A 21,834-nucleotide genomic window follows, 5' to 3' on the forward strand; every position below is an offset into this window, starting at 1 on the left:
TCCAGGATTAAGTGAAAAGGAAAACATCATCAAGCATCTTTCTAAACTTGATGCATTAATGATTTTCTCCAAATATTGTTTTCTTTTTACAAGGCAAATAACAGACCATTATGAAGCAATAAGACTTTGATACGGGTATTGTTCAAATAAAAGTATTGGCTGCAATGGATGCATCTGCAGGCTGAGGATGAAGGATTGTGGAGTGAATGTTATGTGGGACTTGAAACAGCACAACATTATGCTTTGAGGCTCATATAGAAACATAGTTGATTTTATTTCGGTTATGTTCTTTCTATCTGGCATTCAAAACTGAATGACTTCTAGCTATAAGTAGATGCAGTGTTGAATCCATGTGTTTAATGTATATAATATTACTATTTAATATCTTTTTTAACTGTGAAAAAAACTCATAAAGCAAAGTTTTAAACATAGTGTGTAAAATCAATAGGGCTTTAATTTAAAATTTACATGGCTAAATGGAATTTGACTAGTATGTGTCTGAGACAACTCTGCAAGTCAGTGCTGCTAAATCCACCAGCTATTTGGGCTCTTGATTTTGCTTTCTGTCTCTGATATAAGCGGCTTTAAAATTGTTCTTTATTTAGAATTTGCTTGTATTTTCATGAACATTAGCGTTCTTTTATGTCAGTTCTTTCTACACCAGCAGTGAAAATGCAGCTCAAGCTTACTTTCCTAATACTGTTACATTGCAGACCATAGCTAAGGTAAACGGTGAGCCCAGTAGACATTAAGTGTCCCTGCAGCTGAAAAGCAAATCGATGATTCAATGAACAGAATATTTCTTCAAATGTGTAATATAGAGAGAATATTCTAGAGAGAGCCTTCTATGGACAGGGGATTCCTGCGAGGAACTACACCAGACAACACTGTGATTGAATGGCACTGAGTAATTAAAAAAAAAAAAACAAAACACAGGAGGAAATTCACCTCTTTCACTGAGAGTGTCTAGTCCTACAGTGGCCAAATTCTGACCTCAATTATATCTAGGTAACCTTATCTAGCACCATCTGTTCAAAAATGCATGCCTACCTCCTCTTTGTTTTCTCAAATTTTCCATATGTGTGCTTTGCATTCTAATTATGTATTGTAGTTGTATTTGCAATTTGTTTACATTTTTATCTTGATTTTACTTAGAATTTCTACAAACACAAACACAAGAAGAGCAAACCTCAGAATCATTTCTTAATAAAAGTAAACAATTGTTTGATTAGCATTTGCTATGGAAACTTGCATGGGTGTGAATTTTTTATGACACCTAGGGTTTTGAATCCATCTTGTTACTAATTAAAATACATTTTTAAATGACCCTATGTTGTTGTGTTTTCTTTTGGGTAGATTTGTGAAAGCACTGTCCTCTTAATTTTTTTCTTACAGTGGCTTTCATGCCTTCTTTTCATCTTACATATGTTCTCTCATTCACTGAATGGCACTGGAAAGGATGAAAAAGTTTATTCACAGTGAAGGTCTGCATCTACCTATTAAATCTTCTAAGAAAGACCTTTGTGCTCTCTCTCATGCTTGAGAAGAGACATCTTATAAACATTTTCAAAGCTACCTCATTATCCAGCTCTAAATCCTCCTTAAAACACAGCGTCAATATGAGGTCTATCAAAGTATCAAGGTATAACATTTTCAGCTTCCCATTTTGTATCCATATTTTCATGTGATCCCCAACAATCTTTTCCCCTGTGTATGTCCTGTCTTTTGCTTGCACTGTAAAGCATCAATTTGCTTTTCAGCTGCAGGGACACTGTAAGTTGTTTTAGGTATGGGTTGTCATTTTATTTTATGTTTGTACAGCACATAGCACCAGAGTGTCCTAGCTCACGATTTGCACTCTTTGACAAGACATTAATGAGCATTAATATATATATAAATATACAGAATAAGAAATAATGGAGAGGCCAATTATAATAATCAGTTATTAATAGTGATTAAATAATTAATAATCATGTTTCCATTGTTAAACTTGCTTTTGTTACCTATACATCTTTTATTAGCTTGCCAGATCGCAGTGGCTTACTTTCTTACTTTCTTACTTTGTGACCTCAGAGTAATTATGGTGTCACAGAATAATGTGTTCTTACAGTATTATTTTGGCCTATTGTGCTGTTTTGTCTCAAAACAAGTTATGTGTAATATATTTCCCATTTGTAATTGCTATACTGGTCCACTTTGGTGATAAAGTTGTCATATGGAACATGTGATGGACCACTTCACATTGTTGGAACTGCTTTTTAATTACAACTGCTTGTAACTTTATGATTTTTCATAAATGTGATCCATGGTAATAACAAAATTGTTGGATAACTATGGCAAGGTACTCTTTGCAACTCTGAAAGTTACCTTGACATTGTAAAATGAGCATACTTAATGTTCTCAGTGTTGAAAGGAAGGTAAACAGAAACTTGGACTACATGAACAGTATTTTAGCAATGTAGCAGGTTACGGTGTCTACATCTATTTTGTGTGCTTTGGGTATATATACCAGGATTTGTAAACAAGATCCTCTTTGAGTTATGATTATCTAAAGCTAGACAGAATATCAGTTAATTTACAATGGGAGTCTACAATGTGTAAGTCTTGGCTTTGAAATGGAAATTGTGTGATGTCTATGCAGAGTGCTCTGCCCAAGTTAATTTCTCTTACCTCTTTGTTAGGATGCAGAAATGCCTTTTTGTATTTTTCCCTGTTAGTGTGTTTATAGCCATATATTGCCCTTGTCTTATAATGGGTTCTGACTGTGCTTCTCATACTCAAGTTCATGTACACGAAGCTCGCTGAGGTATCACAACCTTGTAGTAGTGTTCAGCGTAAATGTGGCTGAAAAGCTTTATAACCAGATTTTAAGAATGGGCCTGAGGACTGGTAAGGAGCTAGTTCCTACCTCATGATGTCTGAACTGAATGTATCCACAGCTCTGCAGCTCCTCTAAGCTGCTGAAGAAGTGTACAATTCAGGTCAAAGTCATTTTGAGAATCTATTTCAGCAATGTAGCAACATACAAATTACTGCCCTTTGGAAGTTCCACTGGACTCTGATACTAACCACAGGGGTTATTAAGTGGGAAATACATCTTTCTTTGGCTTCAGACTGACAGACCAGAGTCTCTAACAAAACCCCTCTACACAGCATTTTACGAACTATATTTTAAGATGAAATGGCTTAGATACAAAGCACAGAAATACAAAGTTATGAGCTACCACTACATTTTTAAGTTCGCTTTTGTGCCAGAAATTGACTTTCTATACTGATTAAATAATAGGATACAATGTCTAGAGACAAGGGGGCAGGCCAAGGGTTAAACAGTAGGTGTAAGTCTGAATTTACTTACTTTGTGAGGATTTAGTCTGATTATTTGAGTATAATAATCTCAAGCTTTCCTGGTCACACCGGTGCAACATTACTGAATACAAAAGAGACTGTGTAGGTCAAAACAAGAGCATAATTTTGCCTAAGATTTTGTGTGTTTTCCTTCTATATATTTGTTTCTCAAATTCTGGAAGGTTTTATTTCGGAGAAAGGAATTGTTTCATGCATTTGCTGTTATCTTTGGTATTTACATTTGAAATAATTTTATGAGTTAGATTCATCACATACCCTAGATATATCTCAATAAAATATATCTCTTCATGTGTTTTCTTCCCTCCAGGGTTTTGATTTTACAATTAGATTTTAGATTTAGACTTCAGAGTCACATTGCAAGGGTAGGCTAGATTGCTTTTGTAGCATAAATATGCATTCAGATTGTGAATAAATAATAGTTAAGCTGACCTTTCATACCCTTACTGCTGTGGATGGTCCCATTGGCTTCATTTGAGAAATATCTGATAAATGACTACTTCCTTTATCGGCAGAACTAGTTCAACAGAGAGGCACACAGGGCAATTGCCTGGAGCTCTATGCCCTGCAAGGAAACGGCTAGCTAACTTAGGTGGCCATATAAAACAAAAAGGGACACTTATCTAACCTTCTGACCTGGGGCTCCCTTAGTGTAATGATAACACACAATGGTGTGCAAGACAGAGCAATTACTGAATTCATTTAGGACTGTCTGGGGGTCATCTTTTCTTTGTCTTGAGTTTTATAAGCACAATCATACACACTTTTTCAGAAAAAGGTTTTCTAAAATATTAAACAAAAATATCACTTAGCCAAAATTCCTGTTGGGTCAAGTCCAGTGTGTTTATTGTCTATTTGTTTTACACATAGCCTTCCAGGTACTCTTTATTTAGAAGCAAATCTAGTTCCGCTGAGAAATTTGAAATTTTACAACCGTGTCAATCAGTATAGCACTAACATCTATTGGATCTATTAAAAGAGGTAACCTCATCACTTAGCCTTTATTTAAAGGAGCTGTCTTTTGTGCTTGATATTTCCATATTGTTATGAATCCCTTGTCATTGCTTTTTTATTTCTAGGAAGTATATTTTATAGAATATTTATTATCCAAAATATTATCCATATATTTTGAAATGGCCTTTGTTTCCTGCATTATGATTGATTTTTAGTTTAGGTGCCAGATATCCTACTCTGTGAACTCAGTCTTGTATAAGTTAAACACCATTAATTTCAGTGATAAACACAGGTGTAATACTTATATAAGAAAGTGTGGAATTAGACCTTACATTATCTACTTTTCCTGGGTTTTGCTATTAAAATTAGTTTTCATCAACAAGAATAGGGAATTCATTGCTGGAATTTTGATTAGAAAGTTTCAGAAGCTTCATAAAAATTGTGAATAGAAAATGCACCACTATGTTATGTTTTACCAGTAATAAAACTGCACACAACACAATTAACCATCTGCTATTCAAAATATGGCAAATGTTTATTTATATCTGCGGGAAAATACATTGTTTTCTTATAGAAATTGACTGTATGTACATACACCCTTCTTCTCCCCCCCCATATATAACCTACCCAAAACCAATCAAGTTATAGAAAAGCATGAGCCTTTTAGTCATTAACAGTAAGGATATCCTGATGTGATGAAAAGTTGAATAGTGTCATACTGAAACTGCAGAGGTACTATTTAGGCCTCCATCCAAATGGCTCTTAATTTTGAGCTGTTGTGATACAAGATGTATTTATTATGATGCAATAAAAATCATCAAGCTTCTAAATGGAAATAATATTTTTTGATTTGGATGTAAAGAGAATCTATCAGAATTTTCACTTAAAGAATGTATGTGTGTAAATGTTACACACATATATATATACATATTATTATATTTACGTTGGGAGGAACTATGTTAACTGCTTGCCCTCTATTTTTCCAAACATATTTGTCATATTATGTATTCTACCATGTGTTCTTTGCATTCATATATGAAGGGTAACTGTCAAGCTTGGGACGTATCTGTTACGGTGTGGTATGAATAACCATCTGGTAACCAGCTCTAGCTGATTGTATTTCATCTGGAGATTCAAACTCATAATCACAAGTGATAAAAAATAAGGGTGTATATTATTCTACAGGAGTCATCCCATTAGCTTCTTTTACTGAGATTTGTTTTAAGAAGAGATGGTGCATTTCTGCTTAGATTAACACTTATACTGACAATTCACTGACAGACCGGAAAACATCCAGAATTTGCATGCTTATGTCACTTCACAGAATGGGACTAACTTATCTACTCCCTTGTAGTCAGAATTACACCAGATAATGTAATGAGAAAAAGCGTAGTTTGTGTTTATATTTAAAATCATGTTATATTTATAAGCAGTAAAACCTCAGATGAACTCTTAGGTATTCCAAAAGCACATATATGACATTTCAACTGTATGATAGTTTGCAGTAGGGTCAGATTCAAAAATCTGCCAAGTATGTGAAGCAAAGGACACAATAGGAGGTAGAAATCAAAAAGTCTTTGTGAGTGTGGCCTGTGGATAGGTTTTGAAAAAGGAGACTGAGAAGAAAGGAATCACGTAAGTCCAAAACAGTGAACCCCAAAATAGCTGCTCAGCCAGGACTTAAATTTAGAGCTGTCTGGATAGACTGGCTCTAGACCTACATGTCCTGCTTTCATGGATGTGCAGAACAGGAGAGCAAACTTTGGCCTCTTCAGGGACCTTCTTGGAAGAATCCCATGGGATAGGGCCTTAGAAGGAAGAGGGGTCCAGGAGAGCTGGTTAATAGTCAAGGATCACCTCCTCCAAGCTCAAGAGTGGTGCATCCCAATGAGCAGGAAGTCGAGTAAAGGGGGCAGAAGACCTGCATGGGTGAGCAAGGAGCTCCTAGCAAAACTCAAACAGAAGAAGAAAGTGTACAGAAGATGGAAGCAGGGACAGGCCACTTGGGAGGAATAGAGGAACGTCGTCCAAGTATGCAGGGATGTGACTAGGAAGGCCAAGGCCCATTTGGAATTGAATCTGATAAGGGATGTCAAAGAAAGCAGTAAGGGCTTCTTTAAATACATCAGCAACTAAAGGAAGACTAGGGAGAATGTGGGCCTGCTACTGAATGGGGCAGGGGCCCTGGTGACGAATGATACAGAGAAGGCAGAAATATTGAATGCCTTCTTTGCTTCAGTCTTTACTGCTAAAACTGGCCCTCAGGAATCCCAGACCTTGGAGACCGTGGAGAAAGTCTGGAGAAAGGAAGACTTTCCCTTGACTGATGAGGATCAGGTTAGAGATCATTTGGGAAAACCTGACATCCACAAGTCCATGGGCCCTGATGGGATGCACCCACGAGTGCTGAGGGAGCTGGGAGATGTCATTGCTAGGCCACACTCAGTCATCTTTGAAAGGGGAAATCATGCTTAACCAACTTGATAGGTTTCTATGATGGAATGACTGGCTGGATAGATGAGGGGAGAGCAGTGGATGTTGCCTACCTTGATTTCAGTAAGGCTTTTGACACTGTCTCCCATGCCATCCTCATAGGCAAGCTCAGGAAGTGCCTAACAGATGAGCAGATGGTGAGGTGGATTGAGAACTGGCTGAATAGCAGAGCTTAGAGAGTTGTGATCAGTGGTGCAAAGTCTAGCTAGACTGCTGGAAAGCAGCTCTGTGGAGAAGGTCCTGGGGTTCCTGGTGGACAACAAGGTGACCATGAGCCAGCAATGTGCCCTTGCGGTCAAGAAGGCTAATGGTATCCTGGGTTGCATTAGGAAGAGCATGGCAAGCAGGTCGAGGGAGGTAATCTTCAGCCCTGGTGAGGCTGCATCTGGAGTACTGTGTCCAGTTTTGGGCTCCCCAGTATAAGAGAGACATGGAGCTACTGGAGTGAGTCCAGCGTAGGGCTACTAAGATGACTAAGGGACTAGAGCATCTCTCATATGAGGAGAAGCTGAGAGAGCTGGTCCTGTTCAGCCTGGAGAAAAGAAGACTGAGGAGGGATCTTATCAATGTGTATAAGTATGTGAAGGGAGGGTGCAGAGAAGATGGGGCCAGACCCTTTTCAGTGGTGCCCAGTGACAGGACATGAGGCAACGGGCACAAACTGAAACACAGGAAGTTCCATCTGAACATGAGAAAAAACTTCTTTACTGTGAGGGTGACTGAACACTAGAACAGGTTGCCCAGAGAGGTTGTGGAGTCTCCATCCTGGGAGATATTCAAAAGCCACCTGGACGCGATCCTGGGCAACGCGTTCTATGTGACCGTGCTTGAGCAGGGAGGTTGGGCTAGATGATCTCCAGAGGTCCCTGCCAACCTCAATCATTCTGTGATTCTGTGAACCACCTGCAGTTCAATGTTGCTGGGCAGCCACATGCCTCTCCCGCCTCCATAAGACCCACATGGAAGCATTTTCAGAGGACACCTCTCTCCTGGCACCCACCAGTGCCTGCACAGCTCCATAGCATCTCTAGGGAAGACAAACAAACACTTAAATGAACTTCTTTGAAAGATTTTTTTCTTTTATACTGTCCATGCCTTTCTTGTCTATTTTGCACAATAAGATCTCAATGCAAAAATATATCTGACAATCTTTTGTGCACAGTTAAAGAATTGCATGCATTGCTAATGAAATAATAATAAGGACAAGGGCATCATTATCTGATAAAGCATAGTTTCATCAGAAAAAATCCTGACAACTAAAATGTTTTCACAAGTGTATCTATTTAATGAACTTTCATCCAACCACAAGTTATTGGGAGTATGGCAGCAGGGAGGAGGAGCAGGGAATCCTGAGGAGCTGCAAATACCTGACCCTATTTTATAACAAATTGAACAAAATCTGGCTGATTTTTCCAAAGCATTTATTTTGTTAATTTCTTTCTCAAATTGTAAGTATTTCCCATAAATAGTGAATTTGGAGTTTTGACTCACTCCATCAGTGACACCATTTTTGATGAAATTTTGTCCAAAACTCCTATCCCAGCAAATATTGTTTAAGATGAAACTAATTACAGACTTTGAAAGAAAATATATCTTATTATTTGTTTAGAAATCTTTATAACATTTGCAATGCATCACTTGCAATTCATCTATGTGAATATTAGTTTCAACAGTTCTTAAATTGCAAGTATGTTCTTGGCTAAGTAATGCACTGCTTGGGAGCTCCTTTAATCAGTAAAACCATTATGGGAGCAAATATGGTTGCTGTCATTTCAGCTGTGACTGAAACAGTGCCATCACTTTTCTCTAATGTGATTTCTAAAATTGTGTTTTATGAAATATTCATCGTTCTTATAAGAGTTTGCACTGATCAAACATACATGCTAATAGATTTTAGTATATAATTTCATATCAAATTTAAGAACTGTGTCCACTTTACACAAAAATTTTATACTGAATCAGTGCTTGAGTTATTGTCTAATATCAGAGGTAACATCCAGTCTTTGTTAAAAATGGCTTGATTGATGAATAGTAACAATGGGCCATTCTTTTAGCTAATTTGGCAAATGATTCACTTCTTTTTAACAGTGGCTGCTGTCCATTCCATTTATGGTGTTGGTCACCCTAGCAGTTCCTCTCACTTTTCTTTCTTGTAATGTATGTGTTCAAAATTAAACAGTCACTGTTTTATTACTTCTTTTTTATAGAATTTCCTCAGAGTGATTTGTCTACTGCTGTACTGTCATATGGTCTGTGGCACTACCTGTTTCTATGTATGTATGTACAAATAAATGAGACTAAGCCTGTCTGGCATTTTGAAAGAAAATATATTCTACTAGGATATTAATCAGATATTAAATAGGTCAGATAAACTGAAATGAGTAAATCTGTAGTTTTAAAAGCTTAGTACACCTTTTTTTCTTCTAGCTAATTCTTTATTCATCAAAAGATATTCCAACAAAAGTGTTGTCTTTGATTGGTATTTACTCCTAGAACTATACAAGCATTAGTTATAAGCAACACCTCTGCTTGTATTTAAGAAAGTTACATTTGTTTCCTTTGCACATATTTGGTTTTGAAGTAGCAAATATAGATTCCTACTAGTCTAGAGAAAGTATGAAATTATGATTCTATCTACAATATATAAGAACTAGCAGATGAAAGAGCATGTTATTCAGTGTTTCACTTATAAAAACAGGTTTGAGTCAAGGAGAAAAATAGATTACAAATCAATCCATGTAATAAACATAATACCCAGAAGCTGAAAAATGTATCTAAAACATATAATAAAATTCACTTGAAAACCGGATGGGACATGGAACTTCCTCTACACTCGACATTATAAGATATGTATGTAGATTTTCAAGTAGCATTTTTCATTGTTTGACTTGTGAAACATAAGCATCATTTGGTTGAGTACACTGTATGTATTTAACTGCGATCTGATTATTTTATACCAACAAGAATGAACTCAGCTGGGGAAGTATACCACTGAGAATGACCCTTGATCAACAGAAGACTTTGTAATTATGTACACAGTTGGACTATCTGCATTTGACTGTTGTCCACTACTGTTCCAAAGAACAGTAAAGATTAAGAAATATTTGTGTATACAGACATATATATATATATATGCACACAAGCAAACAGACTCTGAAGCCAAAAAATATGAATTATAGGTTGCCACTTAACTGCACCCTAATGCGTATATGTATCCACTAACAACGAAAGACATCACTGCAAGGAACTTCTTCCATTTCCAGCTGATAGTGAAGCATACTTGCCTTTTTCTCCTCTAGAAGTGTAAAACCCTAATGACAAACTCAACAATACTAGAAAAAATTCAGGCCTGACATACATGCCATGAATAATTTACACTTGGTTCATGTTTATTAGGAAGCATATTCATGTATAGATGTAACCTGCTGGCTAGACACACGCTCACAAAATGCAACAAAAACTGTAGTATTTAATTAGCTTCTCTATGTAATGATCCAGAATATTCCAAACAGGCAGTCCCTGTCATGTAATTCATTTTGTCATCTTCTGCTTAGGAACATGATGTTTCCTGCAGCAAAAAATGAATAACAAACTGGTCCTTAAACTTTTCAGGTCTTGACCTTGCATGGTTTGTGCCGAGTGGTGGTGAAGAAGACGTAATCCTAAACACCTCTGTTGATGGCAGTCACAATGATTGAGTACATTCAAAAGCATTTGGTATAGTACTGCCTTATGCCTTCATAATGTCTGATCAGCACATTTCCATCTTGTCTGCTCTTGTCTGGCATTGTCATGTTCCATGTAAGTCCTTACGCTGCCTTGAGCATGACATAAAAGCTCATATGGTGGTTGTCAAGATATCACTTGCAATTTGTCAGTTTGGTAGCTCCACCACAGATCTTTTATCCCCACAGTACAGTTTGGAAACATGGCAAGTGTTCCAGTAGGCCAGCATATTGGGAACTGAGTCCAAGTAAGCCAGCACCATCTGATGAAGCCTCCATTTTTATCTGAGCAGAATTTGGACAGCCTCGTCACTGTGAACAAATCAGATTTAATGTCACTGAGGCAAAGGACCAATGGTTTGATCACAAACATGACAGAAAACACCACATAAGGTGTCTGTTCTTCTTGACGTTGGTAGCAACATATATATAGTTTTACAGGATAAAGCTTATGTCCATCAAAATAGATGTATTGCAAATACACTCATAACCATGCACATTGTGATTAGACAGGGCAATGTACACATGCACAAACACACACTCAGACAGTGGGATTAAGATGGACAGTGCACACATGCTCACACACATACATAATTGGGAATCATAAGGTAGTCATGGATCAGTGAATTTTCTGTATACCTACATCATAAAAATGCAGCTACAATTTTATTTTAGTTGTATTTCCAAATTTATTCACTAGGTGGCAATGTAGCATGCAGTTTGTAGCGAATTTACAGTAGAGCAGTTCTCTTCAGAAATAACTGTACTATATAATTGTGTTTAAGACTGAATTGCAGTAAAGAAATGCTGATTAATTCATAGACCTATTCTTTTTCACTTTGTGCTCAAAAGGATTCATATCATATCTACATCAGAAGTAAATACATGGGGTTTTAGTAGGACACAAACCCCACAAGAGAGAAACCGTATTTAGAGGAAGCCTGGGTGAGCCAGTGGACCCCATTACTTCTAGTAGTTACTCCCGAAGTGTCAGAAATGGAGCGTGGTGGTAAGAGGAGCACGTGCAGCTCAGTCACCTCAACAGAAAGAGTTAATTTCTGTCAGTGAGAGAAGCCTGATTACAGCCAGGAATTAGAAATAGTAGCTAATTAGAATAAGCATCTCTGAATCATACCTGGTCTGCTCATATCAGCACTATAGCCATCTATGTAAAGACTGGATCAGAGCAGAAGAGTGTGGATGCTCTCATCTATGAATTTTTGTTTTTTCTATCGTATTTCAGAACAGTGATGCTTTGGAAAGTGCCCAGAGGAGTCTCAGAGGTCTGGGCTAGAGGCAGGAGAAGCACCATGCCAGCGGAGCTGGTGGGAGCTGGCAGTGCTCTGCTGGAGACCTGCTGTGGGATCAGCTCAGCACTGCTGGGCTGGAGGCAGCACTGGGGAGGGGGAGGCAGTCAGCAGCATCAATCTCAATGCCCCTTTTAAGATTCACTGTGCATAGAGTAGATAGACTGCCTGCATGATTTGATCATTCCCAATATTAAATCTTCATTTTATAGACATAAAATTTGAAGTATTAAAGTACAGACACTATCTTATATAGAGCCAAGATGTTCTTTTTCTCATTTGCTTTGTGAATTAATGAAATATTTTATATCAGGCAGATTCAATCTTTGCTGTTTTTCAGAATGACCTCATGTGAGGCTAACTGCCTGCTCAGTTCTCTGTAGGCAGCCTTTTGCTTTCTTAAATTTCATTATGTGACTTGATTGGTTAATTTGTTGTCTCTTAAACTCTCCATATTTTTTACTCTAGGGCAATAGGAAATGTCTATGTTTAGAAGTCTTTTCTGTCATGGTGCTTTATAACACCAAAGGTTTATTCTGTCTGACCCAGCATTGTTTTGGCCTGAGCACTTTCTGTCGAATTGTCTCAATTATCCCTGCATTACTTTGATAGATTGTGCCCCTGCTGTAATTGTCAAGTGGACAACTGTTATTTGGAACATTTAATTATTTTTAGACTTGGCCTGTTATGTCTCTCGGAGTTTCCAATGTTTATGGTTTATTTTGTTAGGGACTGGCTAAGAAGTAGCTATTGGACATTGTTAAAATGTATGCTGCAAATCAGCAGAATTTGTTTGATATTTTATGTTTTCATTCTCTTTAGCATTTGCTGCCTATATTAAAAGTAAACAAACTCCCAGAACTTTTGAAGTCTTTTGCAACCAGAGGTCATGCTCAAGGTTGTTTTGAAAATTTTTGAAAAAATTGCTAACAATTCATAGTCTGAATCCCTACAGTGGGTTTGTTCTGAATTCATTTCTGCCTTGACCACGAAATGAGAAAGTAGATATAATTTAATTACACAGAAACTGATTATTAACACTTTATTCCTGAGCAATTAATCTGAACTTAAATATTGGCACTTTGCGCTAAAGAATGAGAAAGGAGTTCCCAAATTGGCTTTATTCACGTTTCTTTGTTCAGGAAGGCACTTCTCATAGTTTTTAGACATATAAGCAGATTGGTCTTTTCTAGATTGAGGTTACAGAGTTTTTAACTGCATTTTAGAAGAGTAGGGGTTTATTGGCCTCGTACTTGCCAACACAAGACATTCAGAAATGCTAGCAGGCAAAATTATTCTGTGCATTGTTTATTTCAATGAAGATGACTTTCCAAGTTACTGATAAAAATACATTACTCTTTTCTGGTAATGAAAGAATTAGGTGTCCTGTACAACCTGTAACAACATAACGCACAGACCTTAGAATAACTAGCACTCCCAGAATATTACAGCTATGGTATTTACATTATATATACTGGGTAATGAAACTGGTCAAAGGCTACCGCCAAGATTTTCAGGGGTTTTGAGCACCGATAAAAGAAGTTCTTCATGGAGCCTGTGACTGGTAATAACAAACAATCATTACTGCTTGCTTTTCTTTACATTTGGATCCGTATTTATTGAGCTGAGCAGAGCTTCTGATGCATTTCGCCACCATTATGACTTTTTGAAAGAGGTGAAGTAAAATGGGGGAAAAAAAAACTGACAAGTCAAGGATACAAGAAGTTAAAAGCAGCTACAAAATTATCAGTTTTCAATTTACCTTAGTTCCAGTGGCACTTGTTTAAAAATATTTCAGGATATTTCAGTTTCATGTCTTAGCAACATTTTTTAATAGAATATATGCCATGCATGAACACTACCAATTAAGAAAAAAATGGCTATAATATGTGGAAAGAACATGATTTTAATGTAAATATAAGGTGAGTATATATACTTACATTTGTGTGTTTTATCAACATTTACGAAATACAAAATTAATGAAAAAATTATCATGTATAGCAGTTTTTGATCAGGTTTAGAACTAAATTTCTTAAGGCTCATTCTAGCCCTGTTTCCTCAGATACTTTGATTAAGAGAAATAAAAAGTGGTGCCTGCCCATTTTTAGCCTTGTCATTGAGGCATGTTAACTGGTGACTGTAGATCTGAATATATATGGTTTTTGATGCTGTAAGCACCATCAAGCTTATCCTCAAAGCATAGCCCTTATAAAACGGCAAGTTACATTACAGGTCCGGCAGTGTTAACGCTGGATCATTGGCCAAAGTAATTTGTGAAGCTCTAGTTTTTGATTAATTTTATTGGCAAACTATGAAGTGCTATCATGAATCATATCAAATCTATTGGGAAAACTGTTGGAAAAAGAACAATATAAAGTATTTACAGAACTATAGTATTTTAGAAAATAACATAGAGAACTTGCACTCTTCTGAATGTTTTTGAAAACGTGGAAGATCAAACAGAGACAAATCTTGAGATCCCTATTCAGGTTTTATCTATCTATTTATTTATTTATTTATTAAGAGTAGAAGTAAAAGCTTGCACAGCTATTGGAAAAGAGACTTACATTATTTTGCTACAGACTCAATAGGAGCATCTGGTCCCCATTTCTTATGAAGTCTGCTCTGACTGCCCCAAAATTGCTTTAAACATAAAAAAGATGGGACCACTGTGCTTAATAATGCTGTTAACACTGTCTGAAGATTTGTTCCTTCACTGTACCATACATAAATACTGCCTAGTCTTCACCTCTGCAAAATGTAGAGGTAAACTTTAATTGAGGGCTTTTCTTTGGGGATCATGTGTGTTCAGGGGGAACAAAACTCCTATTATCAACCTAGAAATATAACAAGTTTGAGAGCATTGTCGCATAGAGATACTGAAACGTTAATTCATGCTTCTGTGACATCTTGTCTGGATTACTATAATTCCCTGCTTGCAGGTCTCACTCAGCCCTCCTTTCACAAAACAAGAACTTGTACAATAATGCAACCACTGAGATTTTAAACATGCACAATAGCCGGTCATCATATGTCTCTGTACTGAGATCTCAGTGCTGCCTGCCATTAGGTAGTGGATCGATTTGAAGATCCTGGTGATATGTTTTAAAACACCACATGTATCCAAATGAGTTTTTGGTTCCCTATTGTCCAGGCCCAATTTTGCTCAAGTGTAAAAATGTTGGGCTTTCATTTGTTCAGTGCGACAATTATAAATCACTGTGTCCCATAGCTTTTTCATGCAGCTATGGAATGCACTTTGCCAGAACAAATTTGGAATGTCAGTCATGTCATTGACTCGAGGTCAAGACTACAGTGGGTTGCTTAACTTTTCTTTCTCTCGACAGCATCTCTGTTTGTGTCAAGACATATTTAATAAAACATTCTAAGACTTTTTTTTTTTTAATTGTTTCAAAGTTGCAGCATCCCTGTGCTTTACAAGAGAGCTTTTCCATGCTGGCAATAACATTGGTATTTCTGGTTATCCAAAAGTCCAAAGATTTTTATACAAAGAAACTTAACAAAAAAAAAAAAAAAAAGAGGTGTTTATGATACAGAGGTTGCTCTCTGTCAAAGGGATATGCCTACCTTACATATACTTTTGTTTCATGAATAGGGTGCGAAAGAGATCTTAAATTATGCAGTTGTGCTCTTCCTTCCTTTTCTTTATTGGAATAGGATACAGACTGACTTGTTTTTATTGACTGTGCCCTTCAAACCAACGCCTACAGAATTCCCTGTGCAAACAAGACCATTTTTGCTCACACACAGCTTATAAATGTAGTTTTGCTGCATTATTATTATACAAGTTTATTGACGGCTATAGTTTTAGTCTTTTTGCTGTCCCTGTTCTTCTTTCTTTTGACAGTTACATGCTGCTTGTGCTTATATACTTACTGTATTTGCTTCTTGAGTATGGCACCTGCATTTTGAAAGAATGTTTCCACTGCTAAGCTTGAGTACTGCAAAGAATCACTTACGCATTTAGGATCCATTAATAAAGCTGTGATTAAAAGAAGAAAAAAACCCCAAACAACGACAACTGTATCCACACTGGCTTCTAGTTACTTAAATCCTATTTACTATTTAACTTCCTATTGAAATGAATGAATGTAGGCAGCTTGACCTTATAACCTTACAGATTTGTCCCTAAGTGTTTTATCATTCTTTTGTCCTTGCTCATGGCCACTGCATATTTCTTGTTTTATTTTCAATCATTTAACTTTGGCTATAGGGCAGTCTATTGTATGTATATATAATATGCTTTCCAAAGCAAGGATGGTATATATCCTTTATTTAACTCATCGTCAAGTTGCTTCTTGTCAGCTGGAGTTCTGGATGATTGTGACAATATAGGAAAGTCAGTCTTCTAGCAGAGCATCTGTGGGCTACAGGAGCTGAAAAAAGGACAGAGAGTTAAATGTATACACAAGTTCAACATACTGTTATTAGCAGACCTGCTGAAGTTTGCACCTTCAAGTCTAAAGTCTACTATCAACAGTGCTTGGTTTCTCAGTTAAAAAACAAAGGATGTCTTAAAAGGATAGGTCATAACATTATTTCCCCAAAGACTAGCAAACCTGTGCTTTGATGGAAGTTTTCTGATAAAAAATCAGTATCACTGTTATAGATATATTGACTTGCTGTGGCATCTCCTTTTCATGGATTCTTCTGCTTTACATCTACAGTGGCATTAAACAGAGCTGGATTTCACAAGGTGTTAGGGCCTGCTGTCATTTGGAGGCATTTTCTTGCTAACAGTCCTGTTGGTTTTTAAGCAGTTTGGTGAAACTTCCTTTTCCACATAAAGTGTAATGTCTTTCTTTACTGCTATTTTCGTTTGATCCTGAATGCAAGGAAGGATGTATCATGTTCCTTGCTCTGCCTGTTCATTTCTGTGCTACCTATATGCACATTCAGAGTTCCTCTACCAGCAGTTTAATTTTCCTTTCTGTGTTTGCCACTATGTCTGTATTCAAGGCCAAATTCAGAAGTGATGCATGTTACTTAGAACAATTCAAAAGGTCCCCTTAGACTCTGTCAGATCTATTTATACCATTTCTATCAATGTATAACATAATCTGTAATTTACATACCAAGGAATTTGAAGAGAATTTCAATTTAAATAACAGAGACTCTTCTTTCATTTACACCTACTCATGAGTCCTTATTATAAAAGCTGTAGCAAGTTAGACTGACATTTGATGAACAAAGGGCAATTGTCTTCAATCGAAAAGAACAATAGTGTTCCAGTAGTTTTCTGAAGCATTTTTTTACTCTTATCATTTTCATCTTCTAGGGTTTGGTGAATCCAGTGTTTCATCCAGTGAATTGATATTGATCCCTGCCAGTCAGGGTTTTGCAGCTGTGTGAAGGAAAAGAAGTCTCCTTATTTCTTTTACTTTGGTGGCATTGCCTGAATATATTTCTGTCTGGTTGGTGAGTGGATTTAGAATGGGTTTTAGGCTGTATCTAGTCTAGTATATTTGAATCTATTCTCCTGCTACTCTGCTTTGCCTAGTGTAATGTTGTGGTGAATACAGAAACACTCATAGTTGGTGAGGGAAGCTCTTGGAGTCCAGCAGTTAATGTCTGTGGGCACCTAATGGTTATGCTGCTGAGCCACCTTGTCGGAATCATGACCTTGTACTGGGTTTTACTTTTTATTTTTAAGCATATGATAAAACCTAGCTTAATTCCAAAGTCTTTGTGTGCTGTACATCTTTCATACTTCTTCCCCCTTCCTTTTGGTCATAATTACAATGTGAGACAGTACGTAGTTTGGAAAAGTCAAGTATTGGGCTACATTTCCTATGTTTACCTGTAGGCCAGCCTGGCCAAACATGTATCCCTTCTGTGTGGCAAAGCATGAAGCAATAATTTTATAGGCCAAGGAAGAGATGGGGGTGAGGGAAGGAAGGGGAAACTCAGATGAACTTATTTCCTTGGTCAACAAAAGACCTCACTGAAAATGCTGGAGATCACTAGAGTTCTACATGCTGTCCATCCTTCGCCTCCCAGACTATATAAGTGTGTTTAAAGAGTTGTTTAAAGAGCAAATCCATCTGGCATTAGGCCTCGTCAATTAGAGAGGAAAGGATTTCTTCTCATTTCCTCTTTCTTCTCTCTGTTTTGTGGACTTTTCTTCTATTCTTCTTGGCATAGGTTATGATGCATTGCCTCTAGAGATTAGGTGAGTCAGGGAAATATTAGCGATTGCAAATATTTGTTGTCCTACTCAAACTGGATCTTAACTGGAGCTGTTTTTCTGATGTTTGCCTTCGCATTTTTTAGCTCTGCTCTGCTCACTCTGTTTGGTAGTGACCCGAGAATCGATTTTTATTATGGCTGCTGAGACTGTTAAGGCTTTTCAGTAACCCAGGTAGGCTCAAAGTAACCTTCACATTTACAGTCTTTAGAACGTCTATAAAGGAAATAACTTTCAATAATATTTTTTTCCTAGAATCCCTTGCACAGCTTCAAACTGTCGGTGTTTCTTTGAAAGGTTAGGGGTAAGAGTCCATTTTTGTGAGTTAATCTGGAATTTTGACAAAGTCATTATATCTTATTTGCCTGTAAAATATTCCACAGTGGAGATTCTTTTTAAAACAAGTATCTTGCAAAATTCATTTTTCTGAGACAACACTATCTTTGTATCATATTGATGCCTCATGGCAAACAGTTGTGTTCTGGGTTTCAGAGAGATGCTTCTGCTTGTCTCCTAGCTGTTTGAGCAAATGGCTTGTAATCTACTTGCCATCTATTATGAAAAGCCTTAATCATAATAACTAACACTTGAAAAAGGTACATATTCCTTTCAAACTTAGTATTGGATGCTGTAGAAAGCTCAAAGCTGTATTTCAGAGCATAAAAACAGTTGCATTTCTTCAAGTTCAGGCAAACTTGTGATAATATAAAGGTTTATCCCCCGCATCTCCTCGCTGTAATTAACATGATTTCTTACTAGACTGATTGCACAGGCTAGCACTGCAGTGGAGATCTTGCTGCAGTAAACAATGTATCTTTTGAGTTTATTAAAAATGTGATTTCTCATGCCACAGAAAAGAAACTGAATGTCTGATTTGTCTTTCAGTCGTGTCAAAATAAATTTCTTGTGCAGAAATATGGTTTGAATGGGACTTGAAACACATACTGTCTTTTTAAAGGACTCTGAGCTCAGATTTGCATCCTGCTGGGTATCTTCTGCAGTATGCTGAACAAACTTGCCGCCTGTTGGCTTCAATGGGAGCTAAAAGCACTCATTATCATGCAGGATCAGGCCCTGTATTTATTGAAAAATGTATAAATATATATATATATCTTGCTATTAAAGACTCCCTTACAAAATGAAAGGGATAAACTCACCATGAAGCTACTTTTGTACTCCTAATAACTGTGTAAAAAAATCTACAAGGATAAAAAGAAAATCAAGTAAATACAGCAGTGCCACACCACCTTTCAAGGTCAGGATCAAATCATCCATAAAGTTCTGTGAAAAAAAATGTCCAGCTAATCCACAAATGAAAGCTCTCAGATTATCTGTTTAAAGAAAAATAATGAATAGAACTGTTCTTTATTTGGATGATAAGCAATAAAGATCGTCTTCAATAATTAAGGGTTCGGGGTGTTGCTGTACTCTTGGAGCTAAACCTTTTAAATAACTTTCCAGTTTCCAGGCCACTGAACCTTTGAAAAGTTAATTTTTGTTATCTGTAAATACAGGAAGCTTAACACAACAATGGCAGTTCAAAGCCTCCCAGGTAAAGAGCCTTCAAAGGGTAATTCGCAATACAAATTCATAAAAGTCAACAGTTTAGACTACTCAAATGCTTTTAAGATTTTCATCAAATGCATCTCAGCAGTTGAAACTTACCACTGATGCCTCCCAACTGAGTTAAAAATCAGAAAACACTGACAATGTTACTTTTTCTGTAGTTTTCAGGCAGTGAAAGATAGCAACTGAACTTTGCCTCAATTTACTTCATATCTTATGTTTAAAAATCTGACTAAGAGTAAGTGTACCAGTTAAACACTTGCAGTATTTAGTACAAAAAAAAATCACTTTCATTCTATTATTGGGTTTTAAAAGTATTGATTACTAGCTTGAGATTGCTCAGATAAGAAGAATACATAAGTGTTGGCTGCTCTGTGTAATTAAAATTATTTTAAATACAGATGAGTGTTCCCAAGGTTCTTTCTGATGTAAAAAATACATATTCCAAGATCAAGATTATTTTAGAAGACATTCAGCATTTTTGGGACAGTCTAGACTTTTGTACAGAGATAAATAACCTCTTCATCAATGTGACAATAGCATGAATTCTCTGTAAACTGTAATAGAAATTGTCCTTTAAGTGCTACAGAACTGCAGCCCTGTTTTACTGATTCATTGTGCATTATCCTAAAAGAATCTGAGATTAACTACATAACCAGAGAACTGAAATTAACTGCTCTGTGTCTGGAGTCCCTTCTAGGTCTGTCAGACAAGATTTTCAAAACAGAGGTTGCTAAATTGAGATATACTTTTAAATATTTTTTCTTTTTTGCAATAATAATATTTTTAACTCTGGTGCAGTTCCTTCATTTCTGCTCCACAATAGCAATTTTGTAGGCTCTTCCAAAACACTGCATAAGAATCCTGTGCTCTGTTTAAAAGCTACTGTATCTGAATATGTTTAAGTGTGTGTCTCTCTGTATGTTTATATGTATGTGTACATATGACTGAAGAGACTTGTAGCTGTGACCTTATGAAATAAAGAATTCTGTATTAATTTAAGGCCTTGATTATTATTGTTTCAGCAGTTTCCAGTACTATTGTTTCAAGCAGATTCCAGTAACTCTATAATTCATATGACAGTATAATCTGTTCCAGTGAGATAGTTAGATTTGCTTATTATCTAGTAGAACTGGGCTTTAGAATATCAGTATAATAATATATATTAATTATAGTAGCAGCAGGGTGGTAATGAAATGAAAATAGTTCATTTCTTATTGCTAAAGGGTAAAACATCAGTTTTCATCCATACCTTTGAACCACTTGGTTATAGAAGATTACAATATCAGAAGAGGCTTTTTGGTGAGATCTTATTTTCTCTCTCTCTTTCCATCAGAAAGAGAAAACCAAAAAATTTTAAAATATTCCTTTTTATTTTGTAACTTCTTCTGGGCAAATCAGAAATGCAAAAATATTTAAAAAGAACATTTTTTTTTCCTTTTGCTTAACAATGAGTCATAAGGTTCAGCATAGGTTCAGCTCCTATTCGGTTAACCTTGAGGAGGCAAAGGATTCTCTATGTGACTCCATCATCTATAGCAAACCCCCCCAAACATTCTCTGTTTGATTGATGCAAAGGGGTCATTTACATCTGGAGCTTTCTTTCACTTGCAGAAATGGCGATGAAGTTGTTTTCTCTGGCATGGTTCTTCCTAACACACATTTCTTCAAGGCATCACTACATGAAATCCTTGGTGGATTGGTTAGAAAAAGAGGATTTCATCCTTTGGTAAAAATATGGAGTGCAATTATTGGATTTTTTTGTTGGTGGTGGTTTTTGGGTAGGCACGATCGAAAGCTCCACAGCAAGCACTGTAGTCTCTTGAACTCTTCTAGTTATAAGTGGCTTTCATTATTATGCTTTGCTGGCCACCCTGGCACTCGCTTGCCTGCCATACTACAGAGCTTTTCTCGTGCTGGCTCGGTGCAGTTCCTTTGTCAAATGAATCGTGTAGCTGTTGATTCAGCTATAACAATGTTCCAGCAGTATCCTGATGACTTTTTGTTGCTCGGCCATTTCATCACGGGATTTATACTAGAAATAAATTTAGCTCCCTACAGTTATAACATGCAACCAATCTGCCTGATAAAAAAAACAGATTATCTTTGATATTGGAATCTGAATAATTTACTAAACAAAAGTCTGATCCTGTAAACACACTGAAGTGCATCTTTGAAGTGAGTCTACTTGTATAGCTGGCCCCATAAAATTCATCAG

The sequence above is a fragment of the Apteryx mantelli genome, chromosome 5, assembly GCF_036417845.1.
Source record: "Apteryx mantelli isolate bAptMan1 chromosome 5, bAptMan1.hap1, whole genome shotgun sequence".
NCBI classification, from domain to species: Eukaryota; Metazoa; Chordata; class Aves; order Apterygiformes; family Apterygidae; genus Apteryx; species Apteryx mantelli.